At 46.8% G+C, this 19,342-nt stretch overlaps 1 long non-coding RNA gene across 1 annotated transcript; it reads right to left on the bottom strand.

The window, feature by feature from the left end:
- Nucleotides 1–247: 247 nt before the first annotated feature.
- On the bottom strand, nucleotides 248–18,093 carry LOC140411591 (uncharacterized). Its single transcript, XR_011940884.1, has 3 exons — nucleotides 18,049–18,093; nucleotides 4,256–4,306; nucleotides 248–293 (listed from the first exon to the last, which is right to left on the bottom strand). It is a non-coding gene; the product is annotated as an uncharacterized lncRNA (long non-coding RNA).
- Nucleotides 18,094–19,342: the final 1,249 nt, after the last annotated feature.

Genomic DNA, 19,342 nt, shown 5'->3' on the forward strand with positions numbered 1-19,342 from the left:
AAAAATTCTAATCTCAGGAATTGATAGCAGAGGATTTCAGTGAAAAATCCCATTGAACCCCCTTGTCTAATAAAATCAATAAAATCAATAAAAAATCAAATTCAATCCATATTTATAGAGCAGCTCATTGAAGAAATCTGTCTGTGAACAACAAGTAAAATATGAAGTGAAACTTTGCAATGAGCTTTGTTTTTGTGGCCAGGAATCTTCTCTCAAAACGGAAGCAGAAATGAAGTTGTGTTTAAGTCACATTCTGTGATTTCTTGCTGGTTTTTACTCATTCTATGGAAAGCCTCCCTTAGGCGACAGACGAATGGTCATTCCAAACATGTCAGAAATTCAGAGGGAAACAAATGTCAAACAAAGACAGAAATAATGACAGGACATTGCTGAATCTGTTGTTGACTGCTGAATTAACATAACCATAGACAGGACAAGTGTCTTCCTTAGAAGACACAGGAACCACACCGAGGGGGAGATTCCTGACAGAACGTCGGGGGTGGTGTCTGTACACAGGTCACTGAGGAGATCTCAGTCCAAACTGTTTCCAATCATTTCCCAAATGTTTGACAACATTTGTGGCTCTTCCAACATTTAAGATACTTTGCTGTCTCTATTCTGTGAATCCAGCTGTGAAATATCTTCGCTTCAACGTCTTTTCTCCAACACTATCCCCATATCCCTTTGTGTCAATGGGATTTAGAAATCAGTCAATTTCTGCTATAAACGTGGTCAATATCCTTCCATCTTTGAGAGTGGAGAAATCACCAGAAATGTGGTACTTGATCTCCAGGGTTAGGTTGGAGAAACAGGGCTTGTTCAGTTCCTATTGAACCAATCTCTCCTCTAGGACAGTCCGGCAATCTCGCTATCAGCCAATTGACCCTCCGCTGCACTCCCTCTCTGGCAACTATATCCTTTCTATGTTAGGGAGACCAAAAGCTGTACACAGTGCTCCAGGTGTGGTCTCACCAAGGCCCAGTATAACTGCAGTAAGACATCTCCCCTTCTGAACTCAAATCCCTCTTGCAATGAAGGCCAACATATCATTGGTCTTCGTAACTGCTTGCTGCACAACCCTCTCCACTTTCATTGACTGGTGTACAAGCACCATTTGTACATCCACATTGCCCAACATATCACCGTTTAAATACGACTCTTTCCTTTAGTTTTTGTTTGACACTAACTTGGACAAATGTCCGAATTCTCTCAGTGCTGTGCTCACATACAATGGCCACCCAGAGTGAGAGATAGAGAGTTGCAGAGACAGAGAAGATGGGGAGACTAACAGAATACATTCTTCAAGATTCAGAATCTCCATCAAACACTGTGAGCAAAAGTACATCATGGGGATAGACACAGGTTATACATCCCTCCAAACCGTCCCCATCAAACATTCCCAGGGCAGCTACAGTACGATGATGTATACAGAGTAAAGCTCCCTCTACACTGCCCCCATCAAACACTCCCAGGACATGTACAGCACGGGGTTAGATACAGAGTAAAGCTCCCTCTACACTTTCCCCATCAAACACTCCCAGGACAGGTACAGCACGGGGTTAGATACAGAGCAAGCTCCATCTGCACTGTCCCCCATCAAACACTCACAGGACAGGTGATGCACTAAGCGTCAAGAACCACAAAGACATGTGAGACTTGAACCAAGGCTTTAATACACTACAGTTATAATGGAGGCTGCTGTGAAACCCGACAAGCTCTCGCTCGACCCCCACGCTCCACGCGCGGGTACAATACTAGGGAAGTACAGTGGTGTATCACCACAACAGGTACAACACGGAGTGAGATGCAGAGTAAAGCTACCTCGACACTGTCCCCATCAAACACTCCCAGGACATGTACAGCACGGGGTTAGATACAGAGTAAAGCTCCCTCTACACGTTCCCCATCAAACACCCCCAGGACAGGTACAGCATGGGGTTAGATACAGAGTAAAGCTGCCTCCACACTGTCCCCATCAAACACTCCCAGGACAGGTACAGCACGGTGTTAGATACAGAGTAAAGCTCCCTCTACAATGTCCCCATCAAACACTCCCAGGACAGGTACAGCATGGGGTTAGATACAGAGTAAAGCTCCATCTACACTGTCCCCGTCAAACACTCCCAGGACAGGTACAGCACAGGGTTCGATACAGAGTAAAGCTCCCTCTACACTGTCCCCATCAAACACTCCCAGGACAGGTACAGCGCGGGGTTAGATAGAGGGTAAGGTTTCCTCTACACTGTCCCCATCAAACACTCCCAGGACAGGTACAGCACGGGGTTATTTACAGAGTAAGCTTTCCTCTACACTGTCTCCATGATCACTCCCAAGAATGGTCGAGGCAGTACAACGTGGAAATCCCCATCCCTGTGTATAGTCTGAACAGCGCTGTTGGAACGTAATACATTTCAATCAGAGCTCACAGAATCATAGAATATACATTGCAGGAATATGCCATTTGGCCCATCGAGTCGGCACTGGCCCTCGGAGAGAGCACCCTACCCAAGCCCACGCCTCCACCCTCTCCAAATAACCCCAGTAACACCAGCTAACCTTTGGGCCACTAAGGGGCAATTTAGCACGGCCAACATCTCCTCTCATCCTTCCTGGCTCTAGTGAATACAGGCACAATCACAGAATCGGTACAATGCAGAAGGAGGCTATTCTGCCAATCGAATCTACACCTACCCTCTGACACAGCACTCTATGTAAGCTCAGTCACCCGCCCTATTCTAATAACTCCTTAACCTAATCTAAACAATCTTTCTTGGACACTAAGGGGTAATTTAACAGGACCATTCCACCTAGCCTGCACATCTTTGGATTGTGGAAGGAATCTGGAGCACCCGTAGGAAACCCACGCACACACGGGGAGAAACTGCCAACTCCACATAATCAGTCACACAAGGCCCGAATTTAACCGGGGTCACTGGCACTGTGAGGCAGCAGAGCTAACCACAGTGCCACAGTCAAACCAATCTCTCCATGTAGGACAGTCCGGCAGCCTATCCGCTGCACTCGCTCTCTGGCAACTGTATCCTTTCTTAGTTAGGGAGACCGAAACTGTACGCAATACTCCAGGTGTGGTCTCACCAAGGCCTTGTGGAACTGCAGTAAGACATCTCCACTTCTGAACTCAAATCCCTCTTGCAATAAGGGCCAACATATCATTGGCTTTCTTAACTGCTTGCTGCACCATCCCCCTCCACTTTCAGTGACTGGTGTACAAGCTCCCTTTGTACATCCACATTCCCCAACATATCGGCGTTTCAATACGACTCTTTCCATCAGTTTCTATTTTACACCAACGAGTACAAATGTCAGAAATGACTGTGCTGATCTAAAATGGCGACCGTTAAGTAACTTAAAATGGCTGACTGCTGATCATGGATTTTGCTTTGACAATATTCCCAACAGACAGAGAGAGAAGCAGAACCAGAGCGATGGAGAAACTAATAGAAGACATTTATTTGAGATTTTGAAACTGCGTTAAACGCTAGCAGCAAAGGTCCATCATGGGATTAGACACAGGTTCCTTTACACTGTCCGTGGCAAACATTCTCAGGACAGGTACAGTACGGGGCTAGATATAGAGTGAATCTCCCTCTACACTGTCCCCATCAAACACTTCCAGGGCAGCTACAGCATGGGGTTAGATGCAGAGTAAAGCTCCTTTTACACTGTCCCCAGCAAACACTCCTAGGACAGGTACAGCACGAGATTAGATACAGAGTAAAGCTCCCTCTACACTGTCCCCATCAAACACTCCCAGGACAGGTACAGCACGGGGTTAGATAGAGAGTAAAGCTCCCTCTACACTGTCCCTCTCAAACACTCCCAGGACAGGTACAGCACGGTGTCAGATATCGAGCAGGACTCTCTCTACACTATACTGTTTCCATTTTATCACATCATATTTGCTTCTTTTCTAATTCACTTTAGTTCTGTGCCATCTCGTTCTTTAGCTTCTTAATAGTGGGAACCGTTTCTCCCTGTCTACTCTGTCCGGCACCCCCTAGAATTTGAACACCTCTATCAAATCTCCTCTTGGAGATTGGTCTCTGCGTGGAGAACAGACCCAACCTCTCCAATCTAACCTCATCACTGAAGTTTCTCATTCCTGAACCATTCTTGTGAACCTTCTCTGCACTTGCTCCAGTGTGTTCACATCCTTCCTATAGTGTGGCACCCAGAACTGTCCACAATATTCCAGCTGAGGTCTATTTAGTGACTTTTATAAGTTCAACCTTACCTCCTCGCTCTTGTACCAATGCGGGAAAATACTGAGCAGGTCAGGCAGCATCTGTGGAGAGAGAAATAGAATCATGTCCCAGGGCTACTAGCAGATAGACAGATAGAGAAAAGTCCACACACACAGTAACACACTTACCCTCACACAGACACCCTGCTCTAAAGAGATAGAAAATGCGGCAGATTACTTCTCCATCAGTAAATGGAAGGAGATTAATTGAATTGCTCTTCAAAAATACCAGCTCATATTTAAAAAGAATGGGTGGGTCGGAGGGTTGGTGCTTCCCAATTTTTTGTATTATTATTGGGCGGTGAATTTGGAGAGGTTTGGGCAATGGTGGGGAGAGGAAGAAGCGGAATGGTTACAGGTGGTGGAAGCATCGTGTAAGGGGCTAGTTTGCAGACTTTCACTGCGGCCCCACTCCCATTTCCCCCAGGGAGGTTTACACAAAGCCCGGTGCTGACATCTTCCTTCAACATATGGAGCAAGCGGAGACGCCATTTTGCTTTGGTAAACTTGACGGTGCGATCCCCTATTTATGGAAAGGGTAGGGTGCTCTTCTCCAAGAGCCGGTGCAGACTCGATGGTCCGAATGGCCTCCTTCTGCACTGTAAATTCCATGAAAGCACCGATTCACCCCGGCGGCAAGACTGGATACAATATATAAACGGTGGCATAAAGCTGGGCTGAGATAGGTAACAGACTTGTTGTTGGAAAGTAAATTTGAAGAATTGAGGGAGAAACATAAAATGCAGAGGGAGGTGAAGTTTAATTATCTTCAAAGATGAAACTTGGTGAAAAAGGAGTTATCCTCTTTCGTTTGCCTACCGGAGAGCAAGCTACTGGATAAATTGCTCCTCCCAGCTGAGTTGGTGATGGGAGAATTACTGACATTTACAGGTGGCTGATGGACAGAAAGAAAGCAGCGATTGAAGAGATGAAACAAAAGTGGAAGGAAGAGTTGGATGTCGAGTTGGAATGGGGACTATGGAGTTAAATTATACACATGGTCAATGCGACATCTTCATGTGCTCGGATGGGCTTGATACAATGCAAGGATGTACACAGGGGCCACATGACACAGGAACGAATGAGCAGATTCCTCACAGAGGGAGAAGATGAATGTGAGAGTGTAAAGGAGGACCAGTTAACCATGTCCACATCGTCTGGTCTCGTCCACGATTAGTGGGCTTCTGGCTCTCGCTATTTAAAACACGAACAAAAGTTGTGGAGGTGGAAATGTTACTGGGACCACATGAGGCAATTACTGGGGTGTCGGAAGTACCGGGACTAATAGATGGGGACGGGGCCGATGTGGTGGACTTTGCCACATTGATCGCCCGGAGGCTAATTTTATTGGAAGGGAAGTCAAAAGATCCGCCAAAAATATCGACATGGTTGAGGGATACTGCGGAATTCCTTAAACTTGAGAAACTAAAGTTAGCCCTTTGTGGCTCAGATGGGGGTTTCTGGACGAGATGGAAGCTGTTCTTGTCTCGATTTACAGATCTGTTTGTTGCCAGTGGGTAAGGGGAGGGAAAGGATTAATGGAAATTAAGGAATAAATCTCAAATGAGGAGAATAGTATTTTGTTTGTGTTGTGACTGACTGATTGTTTGTATGTTGTTATGTCCGTCCTCATCGGAATGAAAATATTTTCAAAAAACACAGCAACAGTAACCACACTTATTAAAAAGTAGCTCACGGGCTGCAAAATGGGTTTGAAGGTCATGAGTTAAAAGTCTTAAACTTAAACGTGGGAATGAGGGAGTTAATTCATCCTTTCCACAGGGGACGTAGGGGAATTTTCCACCATGATCACATTTCTGATTGTGGAATCTTGCTGTGCAATCAATATGCCTGCTGTCAGTTTGTACATGTTCAAGTAGAAAGAGAGAAATAAATCCATCTTCAGAGACCCTGAACTTAATTATGAAAGTGCCACATTTTTGGGCTCTTCATGTGCACAAGCTGCCTGCAGAATTCCCCAAATTGAAAACAAGCTGAGGAGAGTGAGGGGCGAGTTAACAGAAAGCAGTTGGGGTTACGAAACTGACCGTTTTCATTGAATCCAAATTGTTTCATTATAAATTCTAATCTCATGAACTGATATCAGAGGATTTCAGTGAAAAATCCCATTGAACCTCCTTGTCTAATAAAAAGATGTTGTTGCCGATGACCCTGTATTAATTGAGGAATAAGCTTCAAGGAATAACATCTCACAGTGAGAAAATATCAAATTGAATCCAAATTTATAGAGCAGCTCATTGAAGAAATCTGTCTGTGATCAGCATGTAAAATATGAAGTGAAACTTTAAAATGTGCTTTGTTTTGAGGTCAGGAATTTCTCTTCAACACCCATCAAACACTCACAGGCCAGGTACAGCACGGGATTAGATAAAGAGTAATGCTCCCTCTACACTGTCCCCATCAAACATTTCCAGGACAGGTACAGCACGGGGTTAGATACAGAGTAAAGCTCCCTCTACACTGCCCCAACAAACATTCCCAGGACAGGCACAGCACGGGTTCGATACAGAGTAAAGCTCCCTCTGCACTGTTCCCATGAAAATCTCCCAGGGCAGGCACAGCACGGTGTTAGGTACAGAGTAAAGATCCCTCCACATTGTCCCCATCAAACAGTACTATGACAGGTACAACACGGGGTGAGATACAGATTAAAGCTCTCTCTACGCTGACCCCATTAAACACAACAGGACAGGTACAGCACGTGTTTATATAAAGAGTAAAGCTCCCCCTGCACTGTCCACATCAACCACTCCCAGGGACAGGCACAGCACGGGGTTAGATAAAGAAAAAAGTTCCTTCCACGCTGCCCCATCAAACACACCCAGCAAAAGGTACAACACGGGGTTAGATACAGAGTAAAGCACCCTCTACACTGTCCCCATCAAACCTTCCCAGGACAGGTACAGCATGAGGTTAGATAAACAGTAAAGCTCCCTCTACACTGTCCCCATCAAATACTCCCAGGAGAAGTACATAGGAACAGTAATGGGCCATTCAGCTGATCTAGCCTGCCTGAGCGACTAGACCACCTTAATCAACAACTTATTTTAATAATCCGATACAAAGCCCTGGATAAATTTATTTCCCAGCAGCATCAGTAGCTGTAAATGCTGCTCTACACTGTGTCAGAAATATTACTGCATTAGAGAATGTCATTGTGAATATTATCTTGTAATATTTTACCGTTCTCATCCATATCTCTATTGAGAACACATTAGCTCCTTTCCCAGTGATCACTGCAGTTGACCCCGTCACTGTTTATACTATAAGCTCTTGTCCCAGTTAATACTACATTACACCATACTGCAGTGGGCACTACAATTAACCCTTTTTGAGTGCTGACCACCATGTACCCAGGGTAAGAGCCTGTGGGACTACCATGTATAACAATCTTTATTGTCACAAGTAGGCTTACATTAACACTGCAATTCAGTTACTGTTAAAACCCCCTAGTCGCCACATTCCGGCGCCTGTTCGGGTACACAGAGGGAGAATTCAGAATGTCCAAATTACCCAACAGCACGTCTTTCAGACTTGTGGGAGGAAACCGGAGCTCCCGGAGGAAACCCACGCAGACACAGGGAGAACATGCCGGGAATCGAACTCGGTACCCTGGAGCTGTAAAGCCACAGTGCTACCCACTGTGCCACCGTGCCGCGTAAAATGTCGCACACACAACATCCCCCCCCACCCCCACCCCCCCCCACCCCCCCACCCCCACCACCCCCCCAAACCCCCCACCCCCACCCCCCCCCCCAACCCCCCCCCCCACCCCCCCCCCCACCCCAGATACACAAACACGTGTACAGACAAACACAAACTCACACACAGACACAAACTCAGACAGGCTGCGTCAATACAGCTTTCAAATGGAGCGAGATCCATTCTCCACCTTTAACTTGGAGAGGTGTATCTGGCCTCTGTGTGACCCAAGTTACACACTGACTCTGAACATCCTCACAACAGCTTGGGGACAGACTTTTCTAAAGCACTTTTCATAACCTTTGGGTATCACAAACTGCTTCACAGACAATGGAGCCCTTTTGAAATCTAGTCAGTGGTTATTTAGGAAATGGACCAGCTAATTTCAGAGAGAGAGACACACACAGAAACAGGATGTGATTGTGCTGTGCATGTTTCACAGCTGACACTGAGACACACACGAGATGTACAATATCAATTATTATTCTGAAGCATGTGATTAAATCACCCCTCAAACTAAATTCCAATGTTTCAGAGTAAAGCTTTATCTGCACTGTCCAACATACTCTCACAACCCAAATACAGTCTGGGCTTAAATACAGAGTCAAAATCCCTCTCTCCTGTCCAAGGAATTTTTCATTGCAGATAGTTATTTTTATTTTTTGGAAAAGCAGAACTCAAATTACACGGAATCCCAGGGTGGAATCATGTTTATTTCAGCCCTTCACATTTAAACATGAAGTTTAAGTTCCGATTACAGATATCTGCTTGTCTCTGTTTGTATATTGTCTGTTACTGTTGTTTTGTCACTTGTCTGAAGTATTTGAAAAATAGGCCTTGGTTAATCAATCCTTTCTCTCAGCACATGGAAGTTGTGAATCTTCAAGGCTGTCAGTCTAATGTAGACAACAAAAAACTACATCCTTTGAACATCAATCCATTCCCCAACCCTAAATAGATCTCACACATTTCCATAATGCAGGATTATCTCCATCAAAACTCCTAATCAGTTCCCAATACTCTTGTTAACACTTGCCTGGATAACCTAAATTCCACTGACAGATTCCGAAAGCTGCACAGATAAATGACAGGTTACTTTAAACTTTGAAACAAAACTATTTGAACTTGTGCTTCAATCCTATTATACAGAAATGCTGTCCCTGTGGGCTGACAGTTTCTCAGTAAGATTGAAACATTGAGGTACACCTCGCACTGCACTTGACAACATTTGTGGCACTTCCAAAATCGACGCTACATTGCTGTCTGTATTGTGTGAATCCAGCTGTGGAATATCTGTACAGTTTAAACTTCCACTGTTTCTGTCTTCTCATCATTTATAAAGATCACGGTTCTATTCTTTGTAAGTCTAAATTACATCATCTTACATTTCCCTAAACTGAAACACGTCCACAGTTCAGTCTACTGCCAAAACGATAATATCTCCCTGCAATTTGATGTTCCCAGCTATGCTGTTTACAACGCTGTCTAATGTTTGGTGTCATTGGCAAACTAGGATGTGTAGCATTCTATCAAATTGTCTTAAATGGCTAATATATGTGTGTGTGTGCACGCATGTGTAATGCACGCGTGTGTGTGTGTGTATGTATCTGTTGCCGTGTATGTATCAATCAGTGTGTGCACGTGCATGTGTGTGTATATCTGTGAACTTGTGTGTGTATACACATTTAAGTCTCAAAGGAAAATATGAGCAGGTAGGTCATTTGACCCATCGAGCCGGCTCCACCATTCAAACTGATCCTGCCACACTCAGACGCACGCACACTCACACACACATTCCTATTTTATTATACACAGTCGATTTGTTTCTGGAACATGCTCAATGATTAAGCTTCCACAACCCACTGGATCAGAGAATTCCAAAGATTCGCCACGCCTCAATGAAGAAATTCCCCCTCATCTCAGTCTGCAATGGTCTACTCCTGATTCTGAGCATTCGTGACAAGAAGGCTTGAATACAAGACCAGGGATGTACTTCTGAGTCTGTATAAGGCTCTGGTCAGGCCCCATTTGGAGTATTGTGAGCAGGTTTGGGCCCGGTATCTAAGGAAGGATGTGCTGGCCTTGGAAAGGGTTCAGAGGAGGTTCACAAGAATGATCCCTGGAATGAAGAACCTGTCGAATGAGGAATGGTTGAGGACACTGCGTCTGTACTCGTTGGAGTTTAGAAGGATGAGGTGGGATCTTATTGAAACTTACAGGATACTGCGAGGCCTGGATAGAGTGGACGTGGAGAGGATGTTTCACCTTGACGGAAAAACTAGAAGCCGAAGACACCATCTCAGACTAAAGGGACGATCCTTTAAAACAGAGATGAGGAGGAATTTCTCCAGCCAGAGGGTGGTGAATCTGTGGAACTCTTTGCCGCAGGAGGCTGTGGAGGCCAAATCACTGAGTATCTCGAAGACAGAGATAGATAGGTTCTTGATCAATAAGGGGATCAGGGGTTATGGAGAGACTGGAGGAGAATGGCAATTAGAAAAATATCAGTCATGATTGAATGGCGGAGCAGACTCAATGGGCCAAGTGGCCTAATTCTGCTTCTATGTCTTACGGTCTTATGGTTTGAGGCTGCGCCCCCTCCCCCTGGTTCTAATCTCACCAGTCAGAGATCATCCAACCTACATCTATCTTGTGATGCCCCGTATGAATTGTGTATGTTTCAAGATCACCTCTCATTTTTCGGCACTCTCGGGAACACAGGTACATGTTCCTCAATCTCTCCTCATCAGACAACTTCACCATCCCAGGGATTCGTCTGGTGAATCTCCATTGCACTCGTTCCACTGCAAGTATATCCTTCCTTAGATATGGAGAACAAAACTCAACACAATAGTCCAGGTGTGTTGTGACCAAGGCTCTGTACAATTGCAGCAAGTCATCTTAACCCCTGCACTAATAACCCCGAGCGATTAAAGTTAACGTACCATTGGCCTTCCTGATTGCTTAATGTACCCGCACGCTAGCGTTTAGTGACCCATGAATAAGGAGTTAGATACAGAGTAAGGTTTCCTCTACACTGTCCACATCAAACACTCCCAGGGCAGGTACAGCACGGGGTGAGATACAGAGTAAAGCTCCCTCCACACTGTCCCCAGCAAACACTCCCAGGTCAGGTTCAGCCTGGGGTTACAAACGGAATAAATGTTCCTCTACAATTTCCACAACAGAAGCGGCCAGGATATTTACAGCAAGTAGTGGGAATGAGGCAATGTTTCCAAAGGAAGGGTTTTATTTTTAAAGAAGATAGGGAATTGTCAACATAACAGAACTTACCCCAAATGGTGATTACTCCAATATCCAAATCAAAAACGATGCCGAATTCATTTCGATCCCACTTTTCCAGATAATCTTAAACAGATAAACATCGAAATAATTAGCAATAACAGGCCACAAGGAGTAGGAGCAGGACTGAATCATTTAGCCCTTCGAGCTCGCTCCACCAGTCAATATGATCATGGAGATTCTTCCATTTCAACACCGTGCTCCTGCCCTATCCCCGTGCCTCTTGTTGATCCATCAATCGCAGTCTAGAACCGGCTCAGTGACGGAGTCTCCAGATCCCTCTGGGATAGAGAATTCCCAGGATTCACCACCATCTGAGTGAAGAAATTCCTCCTCATCTCAGTCCGGCATATCATTGGTTAATACAGAGAACAAATGATATCTGGGAATGAATTACAGACTGCAATCTAATGTAGGGGTTCAGGATGGTTTATATATAGAATAACAGATACCCGGGAGTGAATTACAGACTGGAATCTAATCGAGGGGTTCACAATGGTTTATATATAAAATAACAGATACCCGGGAGTGAGTTACAGACTGGAATCTAATCGAGGGGTTCACAATGGTTTATATATAGAATAACAGATACCCGGGAGTGAGTTACAGACTGGAATCTAATCGAGGGGTTCACAATGGTTTATATATAAAATAACAGGTACCTGGGTGTGAGTTACAGACTGGAATATAATCGAGGGGTTCACAATGGTTTATATATAGAATAACAGATACCCGGGAGTGAGTTACAGACTGGAATTAATCGAGAGGTTCAGGATACTTTATATATAGAATAACAGATACCCGGGAGTGGGTTGCAGACTGGAATTAATCGAGGGGTTCAGGATAGGTTATATATAGAACAACAGATACCCGGGAGTGAGATGCAGAGTGGAATGTAATCGAGGGGTTAGATTTAACTCACTCATACACACTCACTCACACTCTTACAAATATACTCTTACGCACTCAGTCACTCTTACACAATCACTCACTCACACACACTCACTCTTACACACCCCGATTCACTCTTACACGCTCACTCACTCTTACACACACACCTGTACATGGAAACTCACTGATTCCTACACATTCCCTCAGTCTTCCACACTCACTCACACACTCTTCCACACTCAATCACACTTAAACACTCACTCACTCGCATACTCGCTCATTCTTACACATTCACTCACACACACTCACTCTTACATACTCTTACTCACCTTCACACTCACTCACACATAGTCACTCACACACTCATTCACTAACTCTGACACACTCACCCCCACACGCTAACACACACTCACTCTCAGATATACACTCACTCACTTACTCATTCAGTTACCCACACTCACATACCCACTCTCACACGAACTCGCTCAGTCTTACACACTCACTCAGGCTCACTCACGGATTCAAACTCACTCTTACACACACACTTACACTCTCTCACTAACACATACTAACTATCATTCACACTCACTCTTACACACAGTCACACTTCCACACTCAGTCACTCTTAAAATCACTCTTACACACACATTTTCACACATTCACTCTCACTCTCACACTCACCTACATCACTTTTGGACATGCATTCTCACTCGCACACTCGTACTCACTAAATCTCACTCTTATACTCACTGAATTACACACTGTCGCTGTCACACACACACATCATTACACACACTCTAACTCGCATTCACTCACACTCATGCACTAACTCGAACACTCACTACCTCATGCTCACTCAATCACACACTCACTCGCACACACTCATTCACGCACACCGACTCACTCTTACACACTCACTCTCTTACCCACTCACATACTCAACCACACACTAAATCACTTACTCTTCCACACTCACTCCTACACTCACACAGACTTAATCACTCATTCACACTCTTGCACAATCACTCACTAACACACTCTCACTCACTTACTAACTACTGACTCTTACACACCCTGACTCACACTCGCTCACTATTACATAGTTACTCACTCATACACACTCATTTACACACTGAAACTCACGTATTCCTACACATTCACTCTTTATTACACACTCACTCTCACATCGCTCACTCAGTCTTAAACACACTCACACTCTCACACTTAAACACTCACACGCACACTCACTCACACTCCTACACTCACTCTTACACATTCAATCACACACACACTCGCCCTCTTACACACTCACTCACTTACACACTTACTCTTACACATTCGCTCACACACACTCCTACACTTACACTCACACTCCCTCACACATTCACTCACTCTTACAAAATCACTCACCCTCACTCACACCCACTATTACATACACTTGCACCCTCACTCACCTACTCACTCATTCTTACACACTAACTCGCTCACACACTCAAACTCACTTACACAGTCACTCACATTGACATACTCACACACTGACTCGCTCACTCTTAGACACACTCACCCTTACACACACTCACCATTTACAGATACACTGCAGTGCGATACAATGTGCAATCTAATCGAGGGGTTAGCTTTATCTAATTCTTACACACTCACTTACACACACTCTTATGCACACTTTTACACACTTACTAACAACCTTACACAATCACTCACTAACACACGCTCACTCACTAACTCACTCTTACACACAGACTCATTATTACATACTGATTCAGACACACTTACTGACTTTCACACACTCACTGACTCTCACACTCACTGACTCTCACACACTCACTGACTCTCACACTCACTGACTCTCACACACTCACTGACTCTCACACACTCACTGACTCTCACACACTCACTCTCACACTCTCTTACACACTATCACTCTGACACACTCACTCCCACATGCTAACACATACTCACTCTGCAATCTGGTAGAGAGAGCGAGAAATCTCAGATCAGAAACTCTGAACTCAATTTTGAAAGTGGTCATCATTTGTTGGGCTCTCCCTGTGCACAGGTTGCCTGCAGAATTCACAAAATTAACGAGAGTGGGGTCACTTTTAAAATGAATCCATTGAATGTAAAGTAATCTGGGTTGCCCAGAATTAAAGTCCCTTAACTTGAAGCGGGTATAATTCTGGAATGAAGCCTGTGTTTTTGGCCGACACATAAGTATGGAGGGTGAAATTAAATTCGCAGGAGGTCATTTAATTCAGTTGGAATTCACTCACACACAGACTGACTCATTCATTCACACTAACTTACGCACAATTACTCACTCACTCTTTCACACTCTCTCACTCACACTCACTCATACTCACTCACTCATACTTACTCAGGCACTCACATCCTCACTCATACACTCACACACTCATTCACTCTCACACATTCACACAAACACTCACTCTAGCACACTCTCTCACTCATACTTACTCATACTCACTCACTCATACATGCTCAGACACTCACTCATACACATGAGGGACGCACAGAGAGCGTGGCACACAGAGAGCGAGGGACGCACAGAGAGCGAGGGACGCACAGAGAGTGTGGGACACAGAGAGTGAGGGACGCACAGAGAGCGAGGGACGCACAGAGAGTGAGGGACGCACAGAGAGCGAGGGATGCACAGAGAGCGAGGGACGCACAGAGTGCGAGGGACGCACAGAGAGTGAGGGACACACAGAGAGCGAGGGACACACAGAGAGCGAGGGCCAAACAGAGAGCGAGGGACACACAGAGAACGAGGGACACAGAGAGAGCGAGGGACACAGAGAGCGTGGGACACAGCGAGAGCGAGGGACACTGCGAGAGCGAGGGACACAGAGAGCAAGGGACACAGAGAGCGCGAGGGACACAGAGAGAGCGAGGGACACAGAGAGCACGAAGGACACAGAGAGAGCGAGGGACACAGAGAGCGAGGGACACAGCGAGAGCGAGGGACACAGCGAGAGCGAGGGACACAGACAGAGCGAGGGACACAACGAGAGCGAGGGACACAGCGAGAGCGTGGGACACAGCGAGAGCGAGGGACACAGAGTGAGCGAGGGACACAGCGATAGCGAGGGACACAGCGAGAACGAGGGACACAGACAGAGCGAGTGACGCACAGAGAGCACGAGAGGCACTGAAAGCGAGGGACACAGAGAATACGAGGGACACAGACAGAGCGAGGGACACAGCGAGGGAGAGAGGAACACAGTGAGAGAGAGAGGGACACAGCGAGTGAGAGAGGTACACAGCGAGAGAGAGAGGGACACAGCGAGAGAGAGAGGGACACAGCGAGAGTGCGCGGGACACAGCGAGAGCGAGGGACACAGAGCGAGCGTGGGACACAGAGAGAGCGAGGGACACAGAGAGAGCGAGGGACACAGCGAGAGCGCGGGACACAGCGAGAGCGAGGGACACAGAGAGCGAGGGGCACAGTGAGCGAGGGACACAGAGAGCGAGGGACACAGAGAGCGAGGGACACAGAGAGCGAGGGACACAGAGAGCGAGGGACACAGTGAGAGCGAGGGACACAGAGAGCGAGGGACACAGAGAGCGAGGGACGCAGCAAGAGCGATTGACACACTGAGAGCGAGGACCACAGACAGAGAGAGGTACACAGAGAGCGAGGGACACACAGAGAGAGCGAGGACCACAGAGAGAGCGAGGGACACAGAGACAGCGAGGGACACAGAGAGAGCGAGGGACACAGAGAGAGCGAGGGACACAGAGAGAGCGAAGGACACAGAGAGAGCGAGAGACACAGTGACAGCGAGGGACACAGCGAGAGCGAGGGACACAGAGAGCGAGGGACACAAAGAGCGAGGGACACAGTGAGAGCGAGGGACACTGAGAGCGAGGGACACAGCAAGAGCGAGGGACACACAGAGAGCGAGGACCACAGAGAGAGAGAGGTACACAGAGAGCGAGGGACACACAGAGAGAGCGAGGACCACAGAGAGAGCGAGGTGCACAGAGACAGCGAAGGACACAGAGAGAGCGAGTGACACAGAGAGAGCGAGGGACACAGAGAGAGCGAAGGACACAGAGTGAGCGAGGGACACAGTGACAGCGAGGGACACAGCGAGAGCGAGGGACACTGCGAGAGCGAGGGACACAGGGAGCGAGGGACACATAGAGCGAGGGACACAGTGAGAGCGAGGGACACAGAGAGCGAGGGACACAGAGAGCGAGGGACACAGCGAGAGCGAGGGACACAAAGAGAGCGAGGACCACGGAGAGAGAGAGGTACACAGAGAGCGCGAGGGACACAGAGAGAGCGAGAGACACAGGGAGAGCGAGGGACACAGAGAGAGCGAGGGACACAGAGAGCGCGAGAGACACAGAGAGAACAGGGACACAGCGAGAACGAGGGACACAGAGAGCGAGGGACACAGAGAGCGAGGGACACAGCGAGAGCGAGGGACACAGCGAGAGCGAGGGACACAGAGAGCGAGGGACACAGCGAGAGCGAGGGACACAGAGAGCGAGGGTCACAGAGAGAGCGTGGGAGACAGCGAGCGCGTGGGACACAGAGAGCGAGGGACACAGAGAGCGAGTGACACAGAGTGCGAGGGACACAGAGAGAGCGAGGGACACAGCGAGAGCGAGGGACACAGCGAGAGCGAGGGACACAGAGAGAGCAATGGACACAGAGAGAACGAGGGACACAGAGAGAGCGAGAGACACAGAGAGAGCGAAGGACACAGTGAGATCGAGGGACACAGCGAGAGCGAGGGACACAGCAAGAGCGAGGGACACAGCGAGAGCGTCGGACACAGAGAGCGAGGGACACAAAGAGCGATGGACACAGCGAGAGCGAGGGACAGAGAGAGAGCGAGGGACACAGAGAGAACGAGCGACACAGAGAGAGGGGGGACACAGAGAGAGCGGGGGACACAGGGAGAGCGAGGGACACAGCGAGAGCGTGTTACACAGCGAGAGCGAGGGACACAGCGAGTGTGAGGGACACAGCGTGAGCGAGGGATACAGCAAGAGCTTGGGACAAAGAGAGCGAGGGACACAGCGAGAGCGAGGGACACAGCGAGGGAATGAGGGACACACCGAGAGTGTGGGGGACAGAGAGAGAGAGGGGGACAGATAGGGACACTGCGAGAGAGAGGGGGTCACAGCGAGAGAGGGACACAGCGAGAGAGAGACAGAGAGAGGGGGACACATCGAGGGAGAAGGACGCAGAGAGAGTGGCACAGATAGAAAGAGGTACGCAGTGAAAGAGAGGGAAAGAGTGAGATAGCAGGACACAGAGAGAGACAGGGACACAGAGGGAGAGAGGGATACAGGGAGGGGCAGGGAGAGGTGGGCACACAGAGAGAGTGAGGGACACACACAGAGAAAGAGGTACACAGCAAGTCAGGATGTGAGGTTTTGGGGACGTGAGTGGGTCAGGATCTGAGGGTTAGGGGACATGACGGCGTGATGGTGTGAGGGTGCCAGGACGTGAGGCAGTCGGGCCATTGGGGTTATCAAAATGGCCGTTTTCATTGAATCCAAATTGTTTCATTATAAATTCCAATCTCAGGAATTGACATCAGAGGATTTCAGTGAAAAAATCCCATTGAACCCCCTTGTCTAATAAAATGATGTTGTTGTTGTCGATGACCGTGTAATGATTCAGGACTAAACTTTACATCTCACAGTGTGAAAAAGTCAAATTGAATCCAAATTTACAGAGCAGGTCATTGAAGAAATCTGTCTGTGAACAACAAGTAAAATATGAAGTGAAACTTTGCAATGAGCTTTGTTTTTGTGGCCAGGAATCTTCTCTTAAGATGGAGGCAGAATTGAAGTTGTGATTAACTCACATTCTGTGATTTCTTGCTGGTTTTTACTCATTCTATGGAAATCCTTCCTAAGGCGACAGACGAATGGTCATTCCAAGCATGTCAGAAATTCAGAGGGAAACAAATGTCAAACAAAGACAGAAATAATGACAGGACATTGCTGAATCTCTTGTTGACTGCTGAATTAACATAACCATAGATAAACAAGTGTCTTCCTTGGCAGACACAGAAACCACACCGAGGGGGACATTCCTGACAGAACGGCAGGGGTAGGGTCTGTACACAGGTCACTGAGGAGATCTCAGTCCAAACTGTTTCCAATCATTTCCCAAATGTTTGACAACATTTGTGGCAAAATTTAAGATACTTTGCTGTCTGTATTCTGTGAATCCAGCTGTGAAATATCTTCTCTACAATGTTTTTTCCCCAACACTATCCCCATATCCCTTTATGTCAATGGCATTTAGAAATCAGTCAATTTCTGCATTAAACTTAGTCAATATCTTTCCATCTTTGAGAGTGGAGAAATCACCAGGAATGTGTGATTTGATCTCGAGGTGTTAGGTTGGAGAAACAGGGCTTGTTCAGTTCCTATTGAACCAATCTTTCCTCCTAGGACAGTCCGGCAATTTCACTATCAGCCAATTGACCCTCCGCTGCACTCCCTCTCTGGCAACCATATCCTTCCTTGCTAGGGAGACCAGAAACTGCACACAGTACTCCAGGTGTGGTCTCACAAAGGCCCAGTATAACTGCAGAATGACATCTCCACTTCTGAACTCAAATCCCTCTTGCAATGAAGGCCAACATATCATTCGTCTCCTTAACTGCTGCTACACCCACCTCTCCACTTTCAGTGACTGGTGTACAAGCTCCATTTGTACATCCACATTGCCCAACATATCACCGTTTAAATACGACTCTTTCCTTCAGTTTTTGTTTGACACTAACTTGGACAACTGACCGAATTGTCTCAGTGTTGTGCTCACATAAAATGGCCACCATTAAGTAACTTAAAATGGCTGACTGCTGATCGTGGATTTGTTTAGACAGATTCCCAGAGAGAGAGATAGAGAGTTGCAGAGACAGAGAAGATGGGGAGACTAACAGAATACATTAATTCAAGATTTAGAATCTCATCAAAAACTGTTAGCAAAAGTACATCATGGGGTGAGATACAGATTACACATCCCTCTAAACTGTCCCCATCAAACACTCCCATGGCAGCTATAGTACGATGGTATATACAGAGTGAAGCTTCCTCTAAGCTGTCCCATCAAACACTCCCAGGAAAGAGACAGCACGGGATTAAATA

This window comes from Scyliorhinus torazame, chromosome 4, assembly GCF_047496885.1.
Source record: "Scyliorhinus torazame isolate Kashiwa2021f chromosome 4, sScyTor2.1, whole genome shotgun sequence".
In the NCBI taxonomy this organism is placed as follows: Eukaryota; Metazoa; Chordata; class Chondrichthyes; order Carcharhiniformes; family Scyliorhinidae; genus Scyliorhinus; species Scyliorhinus torazame.